General features: G+C 45.4%; 2 protein-coding genes across 23 annotated transcripts in view; one reads left to right on the top strand and one right to left on the bottom strand.

Moving 5' to 3' along the window:
• LOC148128484 (vomeronasal type-2 receptor 26-like) overlaps positions 1 to 16,485 on the bottom strand; it is a 102,833-nt gene extending 86,348 nt beyond the window's left edge. For 2 of the 4 annotated variants that reach the window (XM_087948978.1, XM_087948979.1), the window contains exon 1: positions 15,897 to 16,485. The gene's annotated coding sequence lies outside the window, so the exon portion shown is untranslated. The remainder of the gene's footprint in view (positions 1 to 15,896) is intronic. The other 2 variants (XM_087948972.1, XM_087948980.1) reach the window with 2 other exon arrangements.
• LOC148128483 (vomeronasal type-2 receptor 26-like) overlaps positions 1 to 17,500 on the top strand; it is a 67,988-nt gene that overhangs the window by 39,717 nt on the left and 10,771 nt on the right. For 8 of the 19 annotated variants that reach the window (XM_087949001.1, XM_087948999.1, XM_087948997.1 and 5 more), the window contains exon 1: positions 16,805 to 17,181. The exons of 6 other annotated variants lie outside the window; for them this stretch is intronic. The gene's annotated coding sequence lies outside the window, so the exon portion shown is untranslated. Of the gene's footprint in view, positions 1 to 16,796; positions 17,182 to 17,500 lie in introns of those variants that run through there. 5 more of the 19 variants (XR_015746369.1, XM_087949006.1, XM_087949004.1 and 2 more) reach the window with 4 other exon arrangements.

Below are 17,500 nucleotides of genomic sequence, written 5' to 3'. Positions count from 1 at the left end.
GAGGGATATTATTCAAGGTAAACACTCATTGCAAGAATACGTTGCAGAATTTCGCTTGTTGTGTATGGACTCCACCTGGAATGAACCAGCTCACATGGCAGCATTCCAAGAGGGTTTGTCCGACATTATCAAGGATGAACTAATTCATGCAGAGCGTGCTTCAACTTTGGACACATTGATTACTCAATGCTTACGTATTGAAGCTCGCCTACAACATCGTGGGTGTAAACGGACCGTTGCAGAGCCACCTGTGTTTCCTCGTTCACGCACCCGTCTATGAGGGTTTTCCAATCCAGAATTCCAGCAGAGGAGCCGATGGAGATAGGCGCACTCCGCCCTCGTTTAACAGTTCAGGAGCGATCGAGAAGATTTCAGGAAGGTTTGTGCCTTTATTGCGGGGTTCGGGACATTTTGCAAATTCCTGCACTCGGAAGGGGACTCGTGGACCTGTATCAAAACCCATTGCTGGTCCGTCGGGAAGCGGGGTAGGCCCGACCTCAGGAAACCCTAGGTCGGGCACAGTATTCACTTTCATCTCAAATTGCTGAAGTTAATTCTGGCCCTCCTCGACATTTACTTTTGGACACTCGCATATTCTTGCAATCTCGGAAGGAGGAATCCCTGCCGTGGCACTGGTGGATTCAGGGGCTACGACTAGCTTTATGGATTATGATTTCGTAAAACATTTCAAAGTTCCTTTAGTGCCTGTGAATCCCCCATGCAGGTGGAAACCGTAGATGGCGCGAACTCAAGTCGGGACCTATTCGCTTGCCACCCAACCACTGCGTATGCGTATTGGGGATCACGAGGAGCGATAAGTTTTTATATCACTTGAACCTCCATCTTCCTTTGGTGCTCGGAGTATCCTGGCTGCGTCTACACGATCCGTTGGTGGCTTGGGCGCAGAACGCTGTTTCTTTTCCAAGCTTGCAATGTGTGGACCACCTGAGACATGTCTGCAGGCCAACATATTGTCGCTTCTGCTGCCTCGATTCCTTCAGAGCTGTCGGATTTCCCGATGTTTTCAGTGAACAGGAGGCAGATCAATTACCACCACATCGTGTTTACGACTGTCCCGTGGATTTGATACCGGACGCTCCATTACCAAAGGGGAGGTTGTATTCTTTGTCTGAGCCTGAACTAGTTGCACTTCGAGAATTTTTGAATAAAAATCTAGCTCGGGATTTATTCGACCTTCGTCATCCCCTCTTTCAGCACCCGTTCTCTTTGTCAAGAAGAAGTCGGGAGAACTTCGTCTTTGTTGTGACTATAGACGCTTAAATGCTATCACTGTGAGAAATAGCTATCCTTTACCGCTCATCTCCGAATTGTTGGAGCGGTTACGGGAAGCTACAATTTTCACGAAACTTGACTTACGTGGAGCTTACAATTTGGTTCGGATGCGTAAGGGAGGCGAGTGGAAGACGGCTTTTGGCACTCGTTATGGTCATTTCGAGTACACCGTTATGCCATTTGGTTTGACCAACGCTCCTGCTGTATTTCAACATTTAATGAGCGATATCTTTCGAGACATGTTGGATAAGTTTGTTGTCATATATTTGGACGACATTTTGATTTATTCAAAATCTAAAGAGCAACATCTTCAGCAGGTGCGTCAAGTGCTTCAGCGTCTTCGGGAACATAAACTTTATGCTAAATTAGAAAAATGTTTCTTTTTCAGTCGTCTATCGAATTCTTGGGACACATTATTTCTCCTGTGGGCATTGCTATGGACCCCAAAAAGGTTGAGGCGTTGTGTAGTTGGGAAGCTCCTCGTCGGGTTAAAGATGTGCAACGACTTTTAGGATTTGCCAACTATTATCGGACTTTCATTCCAGGTTTTGCGAAGATAATGGATCCCATAACCCAGCTTCTTTGTAAGAAGGTTCCATTTGTGTGGGGGCCTCCACAACAACAGGCTTTTGACACTTTGAAAAAAGCATTTATAACTGAACCCATATTGAAGCATCCTGATCCGGATCGCCCATTTGTGGTCGAGACAGATGCTTCTAATGTCGCTATCGAGCAGTGCTGTTACAAGCTTCGGAGGATGGCGCTCTTTTGTTTCCTTGCGCTTATTATTCTAGGAAGCTTACAGCTTGGAACCAACTATACCATTTGGGAAAAAGAGTTGTTAGCTATTAAGGTTGCTTTTGAGACTTGGAGACATCATTTGGAGGGAGCTCGACACAAGGTGGAGGTTCGGACAGATCATAGGAACCTGGAACATTTGACCACGGCTAGGAAATTGAATCAAAGGCAGATTCGTTGGTCGTTATTTTTGCCAGATTTAATTTCTCGGTTACTTACGTTCCAAGTGGTCAGAACCGGAGGGCGGATGCATTATCTCGAAACCGGAGTATACTTATGCCGAAGATCCTCTTCCTTTACGGACAGTGTTACCACCGGAATCTCTAGCCGTACTGCAGGAACCGGTAGATTTACGGGCCCAACTACGAGAGGCGCAACGTTTGGATGTGTGGACGCAGCAGAGACGGGAGGACATTGGCCCAACTTCTCCATGGTCTTTTGAAGACGATCTGCTTCGATATCGGGGTTTATTATATGTGCCTACCAGACCGTTGAGGGCTCTCATCATGACACAATGTCATGATAACCCAGCCGCTGGTCATTTTGGATTACACAAGACCTTGCATTTGGTCACTCGGACTTTTTGGTGGCCTCGAGTTCGTCATGATGTGTCTTCTTACGTCGCTTCTTGCGTTCAATGTAGGCAAGCGAAAGCAGCATCCGGTGCACCTCCTGGACTTTTGCAACCCTTGCCGACTCCAAGTAGACCATGGGGAGCGATCTCTATGGACTTTCTGACACATTTACCGTCTTCATCGGGGTTCACAACAGTGCTTGTGGTAGTGGATATGTTGACTAAAATGGCCCATTTCATTCCCTGTCGGAAATTACCATCGTCCCTTTTACGGCTCAGTTATTTTTGCAACATATCTTCCGTCTACATGGACTGCCTGATAGAGTGGTTTCTGATCGTGGGGTCCAGTTTACGGCAGAATTTTGGAAACAGTTAATGGCGGCTTTGCAAGTGAAAGTATGTTTAGCGTCAGCGCACCATCCGAAACTGATGGCGGGACGGAGAAGGTGATTGGGATTCTTACTCAATATTTGAGATGTTTTGTTAATTTGCGACAAAACGATTGGGTGAAATACCTCCCGTTAGCAGAATTCGCGTTTAACAACTCGCAGCATACCTCCACCCGTGTCACGCCATTTTTGCAAATATGGGTTATCATCCGCGTTTCTTCCCATTAACTATGATGGATTCCCGGTTCCTGAGACCCGAGAGTTTTTGGAAGAACTACACGCAGTTCGCCGTCTACTGATACAACAATTGAACAAGGCAAAAGAAGATTATAAGCGGTTTGCAGATCGGTCCCGTCGAGACACACCTCCGTTAGTTGTGGGTGATAAAGTGTGGCTATCTACAAAACATCTGAAGGTCGATCGCCCTATTAGAAAACTTGATCATCGGTTTATTGGTCCGTTCCCGATTGAGGCAGTTATTAATCCCGTGGCATACCGCCTCACTTTGCCACGATCCATGCGTATTCACCCCGTCTTTCATCGATCTCTTTTGATTCCTGATTCTTCTGTTTGTCGATTACGTGATTCTGCTGAACCGGGTCCGTTATCATTGCCTTCTGAGGAGCCTGCTGTTGACGATACGGTGGTCGGCGTCCTTGATTCCCGTTGGCTCAAAGGTCGCTTCCAGTATTTGGTCAGGAGGAGGGTAGATGACTCGGAGGTTTGTTCCTGGACGGATGCGTCTACACTTCATGCTTCGGATCTGCTTGAGACTTTCATGCACGCTTCCCTTGAAACCGCATCCGGATCGCCAGACCCGGGGAAGGGCCCTGCGGTGAGGATAGTGTTGTGATTCCGGCATCTGCTACAGGTTTTTGAATGACAGCTCCAGCGAGGAGGACTTATATGAATCAGCAAGTTCTAACGATGAGGAGGAGATGAATGCATTTGATTTGCAAGATCGGCTTGAACCTTCAAACTCCTCCACCCTTCAATTAGGTGGTCAGCCGGGAGCGGGTGATAATGAGGAACAAATGTTATCTTCAGGTGAAGAAGATGATAATTTGGATGATTGCTGGGTAGATGTCAGGACAAGGCGTCTCCTGACAAGGAGGAACCAACGAGGTTACAGTAGGAGAGCAGACCAGCAATTAGACTAATTAGTTACTCTATAAAGGGAGAGATATGACTTTGCACTTTGTCCGGAACAAAGTGTCTATTTACAAGAGAGAACTGAAGAGCACAGTTTGGAGGATTTTGATCTGAAATATCTTGTTGGGATTTGGATTTAATTCGTTGGAACTTCTACTTATTGGAATTATTTTGTGAAGGACTTTGATCTGAAGAATCTTGTTGAGTCTTGGATTTAGTTCGTTGGAACTTTTACTTATTGGAGCTATCTGTGAAAATTCCTGTTTGCTGCCTTTCTTTACAAGGACTGTTGCTTTCAGCCTTATCTGTTTACTTTAAAAGGTGGGACATAACATTTTCCTGTTTGCTGCCTTTCTTTACAAGGACTGCTGCTTTCAGCCTTAACTGTTTATTTTAGAAGGTGGGACATAACATTTTTGTTCCGGACCTAACAGACCATCTTTGCAGCGATGGATTCAACTCAAATGCAACAATTAGTGGAGCAGCAACAGATGCAAATAAATCAATTACTCCAGAGCAACGTATCCCTTCAAAATCAGGTAACACAATTATTATCGTTCGTTGCCAATTCTCAAACTGTTTCAGCTGCAGCTGGAGTTCCCCCTGCATCCCCTGTGAGAAAAATTCCGATAGCTATGCCAGATAAATTTTCTGGGCAAGCGGACATGTTTTCAACATTTTTGGGTCAGTGCCAATTGTATTTTTCTGTGAGGCGGAGGATTTTCCAACCGATCGAGTTAAAATTGGCTTTATTATTAGTTTGTTAACCGGGCAGGCTGCCAAATGGGCTACTCCTTATTAGTACAAGATAGTCCATTACTGGACGATTTCAGGGGTTTATTCAACAGATGAACGTTATGTTTGAGAATCAATTAAATCTCAAACTGTGGACAGAAAATTGAGGATATTATTCAAGGTAAACACTCATTGCAAGAATACGTTGCAGAATTTCGCTTGTTGTGTATGGACTCCACCTGGAATGAACCAGCTCACATGGCAGTATTCCAAGAGGGTTTGTCCGACATTATCAAGGATGAACTAATTCATGCAGAGCGTGCTTCAACTTTGGACACATTGATTACTCAATGCTTACGTATTGAAGCTCGCCTACAACATCGTGGGTGTAAACGGACCGTTGCAGAGCCACCTGTGTTTCCTCGTTCACGCACCCCGTCTATGAGGTTTTCCAATCCAGAATTCCAGCAGAGGAGCCGATGGAGATAGGCGCACTCCGCCCTCGTTTAACAGTTCAGGAGCGATCGAGAAGATTTCAGGAAGGTTTGTGCCTTTATTGCGGGGGTTCGGGACATTTTGCAAATTCCTGCACTCGGAAGGGGACTCGTGGACCTGTATCAAAACCCATTGCTGGTCCGTCGGAAAGCGGGGTGAGGCCCGACCTCAGGAAACCCTAGGTCGGGCACAGTATTCACTTTCATCTCAAATTGCTGAAGTTAATTCTGGCCCTCCTCGACATTTACTTTTGGACACTCGCATATTCTTGCAATCTCGGAAGGAGGAATCCCTGCCGTGGCACTGGTGGATTCAGGGGCTACGACTAGCTTTATGGATTAGTGATTTCGTAAAACATTTCAAAGTTCCTTTAGTGCCTGTGAATCCCCCCATGCAGGTGGAAACCGTAGATGGCGCGAACTCAAGTCGGGACCTATTCGCTTTGCCACCCAACCACTGCGTATGCGTATTGGGGATCACGAGGAGCGATAAGTTTTTATATCACTTGAACCTCCATCTTCCTTTGGTGCTCGGAGTATCCTGGCTGCGTCTACACGATCCGTTGGTGGCTTGGCGCAGAAACGCTGTTTCTTTTCCAAGCTTGCAATGTGTGGACCACCTGAGACATGTCTGTGCAGGCCAACATATTGTCGCTTCTGCTGCCTCAATTCCTTCTGAGCTGTCGGATTTCCCGATGTTTTCAGTGAACAGGAGGCAGATCAATTACCACCACATCGTGTTTATGACTGTCCGTGGATTTGATACCGGACGCTCCATTACCAAAGGGAGGTTGTATTCTTTGTCTGAGCCTGAACTAGTTGCACTTCGAGAATTTTGAATAAAAATCTAGCTCGAGGATTTATTCGACCTTCGTCATCCCCTCTTTCAGCACCCGTTCTCTTTGTCAAGAAGAAGTCGGGAGAACTTCGTCTTTGTTGTGACTATAGACGCTTAAATGCTATCACTGTGAGAAATAGCTATCCTTTACCGCTCATCTCCGAATTGTTGGAGCGGTTACGGGAAGCTACAATTTTCACGAAACTTGACTTACGTGGAGCTTACAATTTGGTTCGGATGCGTAAGGGAGGCGAGTGGAAGACGGCTTTTGGCACTCGTTATGGTCATTTCGAGTACACCGTTATGCCATTTGGTTTGACCAACGCTCCTGCTGTATTTCAACATTTAATGAGCGATATCTTTCGAGACATGTTGGATAAGTTTGTTGTCATATATTTGGACGACATTTTGATTTATTCAAAATCTAAAGATCAACATCTTCAGCAGGTCGTCAAGTGCTTCAGCGTCTTGGGAACATAAACTTTATGCTAAATTAGAAAAATGTTTCTTTTTCAGTCGTCTATCGAATTCTTGGGACACATTATTTCTCCTGTGGGCATTGCTATGGACCCCAAAAAGGTTGAGGCGTTGTGTAGTTGGGAAGCTCCTCGTCGGGTTAAAGATGTGCAGCGACTTTTAGGATTTGCCAACTATTATCGGACTTTCATTCCAGGTTTTGCGAAGATAATGGATCCCATAACCCAGCTTCTTTGTAAGAAGGTTCCATTTGTGTGGGGGCCTCCACAACAACAGGCTTTTGACACTTTGAAAAAGCATTTATAACTGAACCCATATTGAAGCATCCTGATCCGGATCGCCCATTTGTGGTCGAGACAGATGCTTCTAATGTCGCTATCGAACAGTGCTGTTACAAGCTTCGGAGGATGGCGCTCTTTTGTTTCCTTGCGCTTATTATTCTAGGAAGCTTACAGCTTGAAGCTAACTATACCATTTGGGAAAAAGAGTTGTTAGCTATTAAGGTTGCTTTTGAGACTTGGAGACATCATTTGGAGGAGCTCGACACAAGGTGGAGGTTCGGACAGATCATAGGAACCTGGAACATTTGACCACGGCTAGGAAATTGAATCAAAGGCAGATTCGTTGGTGTTATTTTTGCCAGATTTAATTTCTCGGTTACTTACGTTCCAAGTGGTCAGAACCGGAGGGCGGATGCATTATCTCGGAAACCGGAGTATACTTATGCCGAAGATCCTCTTCCTTTACGGACAGTGTTACCACCGGAATCTCTAGCCGTACTGCAGGAACCGGTAGATTTACGGGCCCAACTACGAGAGCGCAACGTTTGGATGTGTGGGCGCAGCAGAGACGGGAGGACATTGGCCCAACTTCTCCATGGTCTTTTGAAGATGATCTGCTTCGATATCGGGTTTATTATATGTGCCTACCAGACCGTTGAGGGCTCTCATCATGACACAATGTCATGATAACCCAACCGCTGGTCATTTTGGATTACACAAGACCTTGCATTTGGTCACTCGGACTTTTTGGTGGCCTCGAGTTCGTCATGATGTGTCTTCTTACGTCGCTTCTTGCGTTCAATGTAGGCAAGCGAAAGCAGCATCCGGTGCACCTCCTGGACTTTTGCAACCCTTGCCGACTCCAAGTAGACCATGGGGAGCGATCTCTATGGACTTTCTGACACATTTACCGTCTTCATCGGGGTTCACAACAGTGCTTGTGGTAGTGGATATGTTGACTAAAATGGCCCATTTCATTCCCTGTCGGAAATTACCATCGTCCCTTTTCTGGCTCAGTTATTTTTGCAACATATCTTCCGTCTACATGGACTGCCTGATAGAGTGGTTTCTGATCGTGGGGTCCAGTTTACGGCAGAATTTTGGAAACAGTTAATGGCGGCTTTGCAAGTGAAAGTATGTTTAGCGTCAGCGCACCATCCGAAACTGATGGCGGGACGGAGAAGGTGATTGGGATTCTTACTCAATATTTGAGATGTTTTGTTAATTTGCGACAAAAGCGATTGGGTGAAATACCTCCCGTTAGCAGAATTCGCGTTTAACAACTCGCAGCATACCTCCACCCGTGTCACGCCATTTTTTGCAAATATGGGTTATCATCCGCGTTTCTTCCCATTAACTATGATGGATTCCCGGTTCCTGAGACCCGAGAGTTTTTGGAAGAACTACACGCAGTTCGCCGTCTACTGATACAACAATTGAACAAGGCAAAAGAAGATTATAAGCGGTTTGCAGATCGGTCCCGTCGAGATACACCTCCGTTAGTTGTGGGTGATAAAGTGTGGCTATCTACAAAACATCTGAAGGTCGATCGCCCTATTAGAAAACTTGATCATCGGTTTATTGGTCCGTTCCCGATTGAGGCAGTTATTAATCCCGTGGCATACCGCCTCACTTTGCCCACGATCCATGCGTATTCACCCGTCTTTCATCGATCTCTTTTGATTCCTGATTCTTCTGTTTGTCGATTACGTGATTCTGCTGAACCGGGTCCGTTATCATTGCCTTCTGAGGAGCCTGCTGTTGGCGATACGGTGGTCGGCGTCCTTGATTCCCGTTGGCTCAAAGGTCGCTTCCAGTATTTGGTCAGGAGGAGGGTAGATGACTCGGAGGTTTGTTCCTGGACGGATGCGTCTACACTTCATGCTTCGGATCTGCTTGAGACTTTCATGCACGCTTCCCTTGAAACCGCATCCGGATCGCCAGACCGGGGAAGGGCCCTGCGGTGAGGATAGTGTTGTGATTCCGGCATCTGCTACAGGTTTTTGAATGACAGCTCCAGCGAGGAGGACTTATATGAATCAGCAAGTTCTAACGATGAGGAGGAGATGAATGCATTTGATTTGCAAGATCGGCTTGAACCTTCAAACTCCTCCACCCTTCAATTAGGTGGTCAGCCGGGAGCGGGTGATAATGAGGAACAAATGTTATCTTCAGGTGAAGAAGATGATAATTTGGATGATTGCTGGGTAGATGTCAGGACAAGGCGTCTCCTGACAAGGAGGAACCAACGAGGTTACAGTAGGAGAGCAGACCAGCAATTAGACTAATTAGTTACTCTATAAAGGGAGAGATATGACTTTGCACTTTGTCCGGAACAAAGTGTCTATTTACAAGAGAGAACTGAAGAGCACAGTTTGGAGGATTTTGATCTGAAATATCTTGTTGGGATTTGGATTTAATTCGTTGGAACTTCTACTTATTGGAATTATTTTGTGAAGGACTTTGATCTGAAGAATCTTGTTGAGTCTTGGATTTAGTTCGTTGGAACTTTTACTTATTGGAGCTATCTGTGAAAATTCCTGTTTGCTGCCTTTCTTTACAAGGACTGTTGCTTTCAGCCTTATCTGTTTACTTTAAAAGGTGGGACATAACATTTTCCTGTTTGCTGCCTTTCTTTACAAGGACTGCTGCTTTCAGCCTTAACTGTTTATTTTAGAAGGTGGGACATAACATTTTTGTTCCGGACCTAACAGACCATCTTTGCAACGATGGATTCAACTCAAATGCAACAATTGGTGGAGCAGCAACAGATGCAAATAAATCAATTACTCCAGAGCAACGTGTCCCTTCAAAATCAGGTAACACAATTATTATCGTTCGTTGCCAATTCTCAAACTGTTTCAGCTGCAGCTGGAGTTCCCCCTGCACCCCCTGTGAGAAAAATTCCGATAGCTATGCCAGATAAATTTTCTGGGCAAACGGACATGTTTTCAACATTTTTGGGTCAGTGCCAATTGTATTTTCTGTGAGGCGGAGGATTTTCCAACCGATCGAGTTAAAATTGGCTTTATTATTAGTTTGTCAACCAGGCAGGCTGCCAAATGGGCTACTCCCTTATTAGTACAAGATAGTCCATTACTGGACGATTTCCAGGGTTTATTCAACAGATGAGCGTTATGTTTGAGAATCCAATTAAATCTCAAACTGTGGACAGAAAATTGAGGATATTATTCAAGGTAAACACTCATTGCAAGAATACGTTGCAGAATTTCGCTTGTTGTGTATGGACTCCACCTGGAATGAACCAGCTCACATGGCAGCATTCCAAGAGGGTTTGTCCGACATTATCAAGGATGAACTAATTCATGCAGAGCGTGCTTCAACTTTGGACACATTGATTACTCAATGCTTACGTATTGAAGCTCGCCTACAACATCGTGGGTGTAAACGGACCGTTGCAGAGCCACCTGTGTTTCCTCGTTCACGCACCCGTCTATGAGGTTTTCCAATCCAGAATTCCAGCAGAGGAGCCGATGGAGATAGGCGCACTCCGCCCTCGTTTAACAGTTCAGGAGCGATCGAGAAGATTTCAGGAAGGTTTGTGCCTTTATTGCGGGGGTTCGGGACATTTTGCAAATTCCTGCACTCGGAAGGGGACTCGTGGACCTGTATCAAAACCCATTGCTGGTCCGTCGGGAAAGCAGGGTGAGGCCCGACCTCAGGGAAACCCTAGGTCGGGCACAGTATTCACTTTCATCTCAAATTGCTGAAGTTAATTCTGGCCCTCCTCGACATTTACTTTTGGACACTCGCATATTCTTGCAATCTCGGAAGGAGGGAATCCCTGCCGTGGCACTGGTGGATTCAGGGGCTACGACTAGCTTTATGGATTATGATTTCGTAAAACATTTCAAAGTTCCTTTAGTGCCTGTGAATCCCCCATGCAGGTGGAAACCGTAGATGGCGCGAACTCAAGTCGGGACCTATTCGCTTTGCCACCCAACCACTGCGTATGCGTATTGGGGATCACGAGGAGCGATAAGTTTTTATATCACTTGAACCTCCATCTTCCTTTGGTGCTCGGAGTATCCTGGCTGCGTCTACACGATCCGTTGGTGGCTTGGGCGCAGAACGCTGTTTCTTTTCCAAGCTTGCAATGTGTGGACCACCTGAGACATGTCTGTGCAGGCCAACATATTGTCGCTTCTGCTGCCTCAATTCCTTCTGAGCTGTCGGATTTCCCCGATGTTTTCAGTGAACAGGAGGCAGATCAATTACCACCACATCGTGTTTATGACTGTCCCGTGGATTTGATACCGGACGCTCCATTACCAAAGGGAGGTTGTATTCTTTGTCTGAGCCTGAACTAGTTGCACTTCGAGAATTTTTGAATAAAAATCTAGCTCGGGATTTATTCGACCTTCGTCATCCCCTCTTTCAGCACCCGTTCTCTTTGTCAAGAAGAAGTCGGGAGAACTTCGTCTTTGTTGTGACTATAGACGCTTAAATGCTATCACTGTGAGAAATAGCTATCCTTTACCGCTCATCTCCGAATTGTTGGAGCGGTTACGGGAAGCTACAATTTTCACGAAACTTGACTTACGTGGAGCTTACAATTTGGTTCGGATGCGTAAGGGAGACGAGTGGAAGACGGCTTTTGGCACTCGTTATGGTCATTTCGAGTACACCGTTATGCCATTTGGTTTGACCAACGCTCCTGCTGTATTTCAACATTTAATGAACGATATCTTTCGAGACATGTTGGATAAGTTTGTTGTCATATATTTGGACGACATTTTGATTTATTCAAAATCTAAAGAGCAACATCTTCAGCAGGTGCGTCAAGTGCTTCAGCGTCTTCGGGAACATAAACTTTATGCTAAATTAGAAAAATGTTTCTTTTTTTCAGTCGTCTATCGAATTCTTGGGACACATTATTTCTCCTGTGGGCATTGCTATGGACCCCAAAAAGGTTGAGGCGTTGTGTAGTTGGGAAGCTCCTCGTCGGGTTAAAGATGTGCAACGACTTTTAGGATTTGCCAACTATTATCGGACTTTCATTCCAGGTTTTGCGAAGATAATGGATCCCATAACCCAGCTTCTTTGTAAGAAGGTTCCATTTGTGTGGGGGCCTCCACAACAACAGGCTTTTGACACTTTGAAAAAGCATTTATAACTGAACCCATATTGAAGCATCCTGATCCGGATCGCCCATTTGTGGTCGAGACAGATGCTTCTAATGTCGCTATCGAGCAGTGCTGTTACAAGCTTCGGAGGATGGCGCTCTTTTGTTTCCTTGCGCTTATTATTCTAGGAAGCTTACAGCTTGGAGCGCAACTATACCATTTGGGAAAAAGAGTTGTTAGCTATTAAGGTTGCTTTTGAGACTTGGAGACATCATTTGGAGGGAGCTCGACACAAGGTGGAGGTTCGGACAGATCATAGGAACCTGGAACATTTGACCACGGCTAGGAAATTGAATCAAAGGCAGATTCGTTGGTCGTTATTTTTGCCAGATTTAATTTCTCGGTTACTTACGTTCCAAGTGGTCAGAACCGGAGGCGGATGCATTATCTCGGAAACCGGAGTATACTTATGCCGAAGATCCTCTTCCTTTACGGACAGTGTTACCACCGGAATCTCTAGCCGTACTGCAGGAACCGGTAGATTTACGGGCCCAACTACGAGAGGCGCAACGTTTGGATGTGTGGGCGCAGCAGAGACGGGAGGACATTGGCCCAACTTCTCCATGGTCTTTTGAAGAGATCTGCTTCGATATCGGGGTTTATTATATGTGCCTACCAGACCGTTGAGGGCTCTCATCATGACACAATGTCATGATAACCCAGCCGCTGGTCATTTTGGATTACACAAGACCTTGCATTTGGTCACTCGGACTTTTTGGTGGCCTCGAGTTCGTCATGATGTGTCTTCTTACGTCGCTTCTTGCGTTCAATGTAGGCAAGCGAAAGCAGCATCCGGTGCACCTCCTGGACTTTTGCAACCCTTGCCGACTCCAAGTAGACCATGGGGGCGATCTCTATGGACTTTCTGACACATTTACCGTCTTCATCGGGGTTCACAACAGTGCTTGTGGTAGTGGATATGTTGACTAAAATGGCCCATTTCATTCCCTGTCGGAAATTACCATCGTCCCTTTTCTGGCTCAGTTATTTTTGCAACATATCTTCCGTCTACATGGACTGCCTGATAGAGTGGTTTCTGATCGTGGGGTCCAGTTTACGGCAGAATTTTGGAAACAGTTAATGGCGGCTTTGCAAGTGAAAGTATGTTTAGCGTCAGCGCACCATCCGGAAACTGATGGCGGGACGGAGAAGGTGATTGGGATTCTTACTCAATATTTGAGATGTTTTGTTAATTTGCGACAAAACGATTGGGTGAAATACCTCCCGTTAGCAGAATTCGCGTTTAACAACTCGCAGCATACCTCCACCCGTGTCACGCCATTTTTTGCAAATATGGGTTATCATCCGCGTTTCTTCCCATTAACTATGATGGATTCCCGGTTCCTGAGACCGAGAGTTTTTGGAAGAACTACACGCAGTTCGCCGTCTACTGATACAACAATTGAACAAGGCAAAAGAAGATTATAAGCGGTTTGCAGATCGGTCCCGTCGAGATACACCTCCGTTAGTTGTGGGTGATAAAGTGTGGCTATCTACAAAACATCTGAAGGTCGATCGCCCTATTAGAAAACTTGATCATCGGTTTATTGGTCCGTTCCCGATTGAGGCAGTTATTAATCCCGTGGCATACCGCCTCACTTTGCCACGATCCATGCGTATTCACCCGTCTTTCATCGATCTCTTTTGATTCCTGATTCTTCTGTTTGTCGATTACGTGATTCTGCTGAACCGGGTCCGTTATCATTGCCTTCTGAGGAGCCTGCTGTTGGCGATACGGTGGTCGGCGTCCTTGATTCCCGTTGGCTCAAGGTCGCTTCCAGTATTTGGTCAGGAGGAGGGTAGATGACTCGGAGGTTTGTTCCTGGACGGATGCGTCTACACTTCATGCTTCGGATCTGCTTGAGACTTTCATGCACGCTTCCCTTGAAACCGCATCCGGATCGCCAGACCCGGGGGAAGGGCCCTGCGGTGAGGATAGTGTTGTGATTCCGGCATCTGCTACAGGTTTTTGAATGACAGCTCCAGCGAGGAGGACTTATATGAATCAGCAAGTTCTAACGATGAGGAGGAGATGAATGCATTTGATTTGCAAGATCGGCTTGAACCTTCAAACTCCTCCACCCTTCAATTAGGTGGTCAGCCGGGAGCGGGTGATAATGAGGAACAAATGTTATCTTCAGGTGAAGAAGATGATAATTTGGATGATTGCTGGGTAGATGTCAGGACAAGACGTCTCCTGACAAGGAGGAACCAACGAGGATACAGTAGGAGAGCAGACCAGCAATTAGACTAATTAGTTACTCTATAAAGGGAGAGATATGACTTTGCACTTTGTCCGGAACAAAGTGTCTATTTGCAAGAGAGAACTGAAGAGCACAGTTTGGAGGATTTTGATCTGAAATATCTTGTTGGGATTTGGATTTAATTCGTTGGAACTTCTACTTATTGGAATTATTTTGTGAAGGATTTTGATCTGAAGAATCTTGTTGAGTCTTGGATTTAGTTCGTTGGAACTTTTACTTATTGGAGCTATCTGTGAAAATTCCTGTTTGCTGCCTTTCTTTACAAGGACTGTTGCTTTCAGCCTTATCTGTTTACTTTAAAAGGTGGGACATAACATTTTCTTGTTTGCTGCCTTTCTTTACAAGGACTGCTGCTTTCAGCCTTAACTGTTTATTTTAGAAGGTGGGACATAACATATATATATATATATATATATATATATATATATATATATATATATATATATATATATATATATATATATATATATATATATATATATATATACATACATACATGTGATATATAGTAGTTAGACTGTTATTAATGTAAAATGTGATAATTAAAAAATGACTATACTATGGTAAAACTTTATAATGATTTAAAGGGAATAAATTGGGGGAGTGTATAAGGCAAAGGGGTGGCAAGCTCGAATTGACAATTAAAGGGGACATCTGGATTATTAGAATTAGGATGGAACCTATTGAACAATGAATGGAATAATAGCATGTGATGAAATTCCAAATGTGACAGATAAAAGTAAATATATGTACTGAATATAGAAATTTCATTTCTATATTCTACCTTAGATAATACTGTAAAACAAGATATGAGAATATTTAAAGAAAAATGAAATGTTATGATATGAATTGGAATTGGATAAAATAAGTGTAATGAATATAAGAATATTTGAGAATATTTAAAGGAAAATGGAATAAGTAATAATACGATATGAAATTGAACACAAAAGATGAATATGTAACTATGGTCATTTTGTATTGAAATGTAAAAACCTGGAACCACGCTGTTCCCCAAAAGAGATGTTTTTTTTTAAATATAAAAATAAAAAAAATATTAAAACAAAAGAAAGGGAGGCAGGGGAACATGGGATATGGGTTTCTGCATCCCCAGGTCTCAAAGAAGGAGGTTGAAAGAGGATTTTGCATGTCTGTTTTCCATCTGCAACACGAAGCTCCTGAGCTCCCCTTCCTTCCCTCCCTTCCCCACATGGGGTGAGAGGCTGCCTTGATTTCTCCATCTCTTTTCACTTGGTTGTCTCTGACTTCTCCCTCTCTGTGCATGTGTTTGTTTTTGGGTGTGATTTCTTTCAACTATGCAAAGTTCTGATAACTAGTTTTTCATTAAAGTTCATTTTATTCTTGGAATCTGGCCACACTATTACATCAACCCCTTTGTGAAGGTGTCACTGAGCATCTGTTTTCAAAATAAAGAAAATGTTGCTTCCATTTCACACCTGTGACATGCTCAGACATTAACTGTCTCCCGGGATTGTCTCCTTAAACACGATGCCAACAAATGTCACACTTCTTTTTGTCTTCATCCACAGGTGCCGTGTATTCCCTCTGGGGCCAATTTCAAGAATGAAGCTCCCAAACCTCTCCATTCCAGATGACGGATTTAATTCAATCTCTGTCCCTGTCATTATGAACCACATAGGGATTATTTCCCTTTCATTTCCCTGCAGAGAAAGGCCCAACAAACTCTGAGTGCAAGAACCAGCTGACTTATCCAGGGATCCCTCCTGAGAGGGAGAATTATGATCAAAGTTTCGGCTCTGCTCTGTGGCCGAATCCTCCCGGGAGACTCTGGGCAGAGACAGGGAGTCTGTGGCAGCTTCTCTCTTCTCCCCCTGACACCGGATGGAAACTTTCCCTGCTAGAGAACTTGGCTTCAGGCAAAAAGTTTCACTGAACAATTTGAGAACTTTGAACTTCTCTCCTCCTTAAAGATCAGGGCTGCCTGGATCCCTTCCCAGCAAAGTTTGCTCCCCTGGGGAAAAGAAGGGCAAATGGAGCCCCCAAGAAGCCCCTTCTCCATCTCTGCATCCTTACAATTCAATGGCTGAAAGTTTCTCCTCCCCCCATAAGGTCCCTCTTTATGCCCAGGAGGGTTGGGGGTCCTGGCTGTGGTTGGGCAACTCCTTTCCCCCTCTTCCCATTGGGGCGATGGCTGGGCAAACCACCTTTGGGGTCCCTGCAGAGGCAGAAGAGGGAGGCCACTGGGCAGCCCAGCTAGGTTGGTTAGCATTAAAGTTGGACTGCTCAATTTGTGGTAAGGGTGTGTGTATGAGGAGCCTCCGCTGGGCCTCCCTTTGGGGCCTCTGCTAAGGGCACGGCTGGGGCTGAGGACGATGGGGGCTGGAGTCCAGGCCCTTGGGAGGCCCGCATGGGAACCCACTTGATACGGGCAGGACAGAGATCCACCCGGAGGACCTGGAAAAAACCCCTGGGAAGCAACCCCTCCCGCCTTCCTTCCTCTCAACGCCTGGCAGGAGGGGGAGAGAGAGAGAGAGAGGAAGCCAACCCAGAGAGGGTCACAGCCATGTTCTCCCTTTTTTCTCAGTCTTGGGATTCACCCCCAGCCTTTCTGCCCTGGGGAGCAGCAGCCACAGTATCTTCAGGCCTGGCCTCACTGGGAATACTGGAAACCAGCATCCAGAACCATGTCTGTGGCTCCAGGCAGGAGAAAGAGCATCAAAGTCACCAGTTGATCCTCTGAACACCCAAATCTCTATCCAGGTTTGTCCAGACATTGGGGGGGATCACTGACCCCCCCTCCACCCCTAAAGCTGCCTCTCTGTCCCATTCCCATTGTCCCAACTTTTTTCCCTGAATGCCAAACTCTGATGCAGTTCACACTTTCCGCCAACCCCCGTTCGCTCAGCCGTAGTTTACTCCAAGTGTTGCAGCTGCTGAAAACCCCCAAGGAGACAGAAACGGATCCTAGGAAAAGCTCCCCATCCTGTGTGCAGACAGGCTGAGTTGACCCTCCCACTAGGTGAGTCCACACAACGCCCTTAACTCAGGTTGATGGAAGAGAACTGCAATGTTGGCAATA

The sequence above is a fragment of the Notechis scutatus genome, unplaced genomic scaffold (genome assembly GCF_049901735.1).
Source record: "Notechis scutatus isolate UNSWTSFEM ecotype Mainland unplaced genomic scaffold, rNotScu1.2 NSCUSCF50, whole genome shotgun sequence".
NCBI lineage: Eukaryota > Metazoa > Chordata > Lepidosauria > Squamata > Elapidae > Notechis > Notechis scutatus.
Note: the sequence above shows the minus strand (reverse complement) of the source record. Positions and strands in the feature narration are given on the sequence as shown.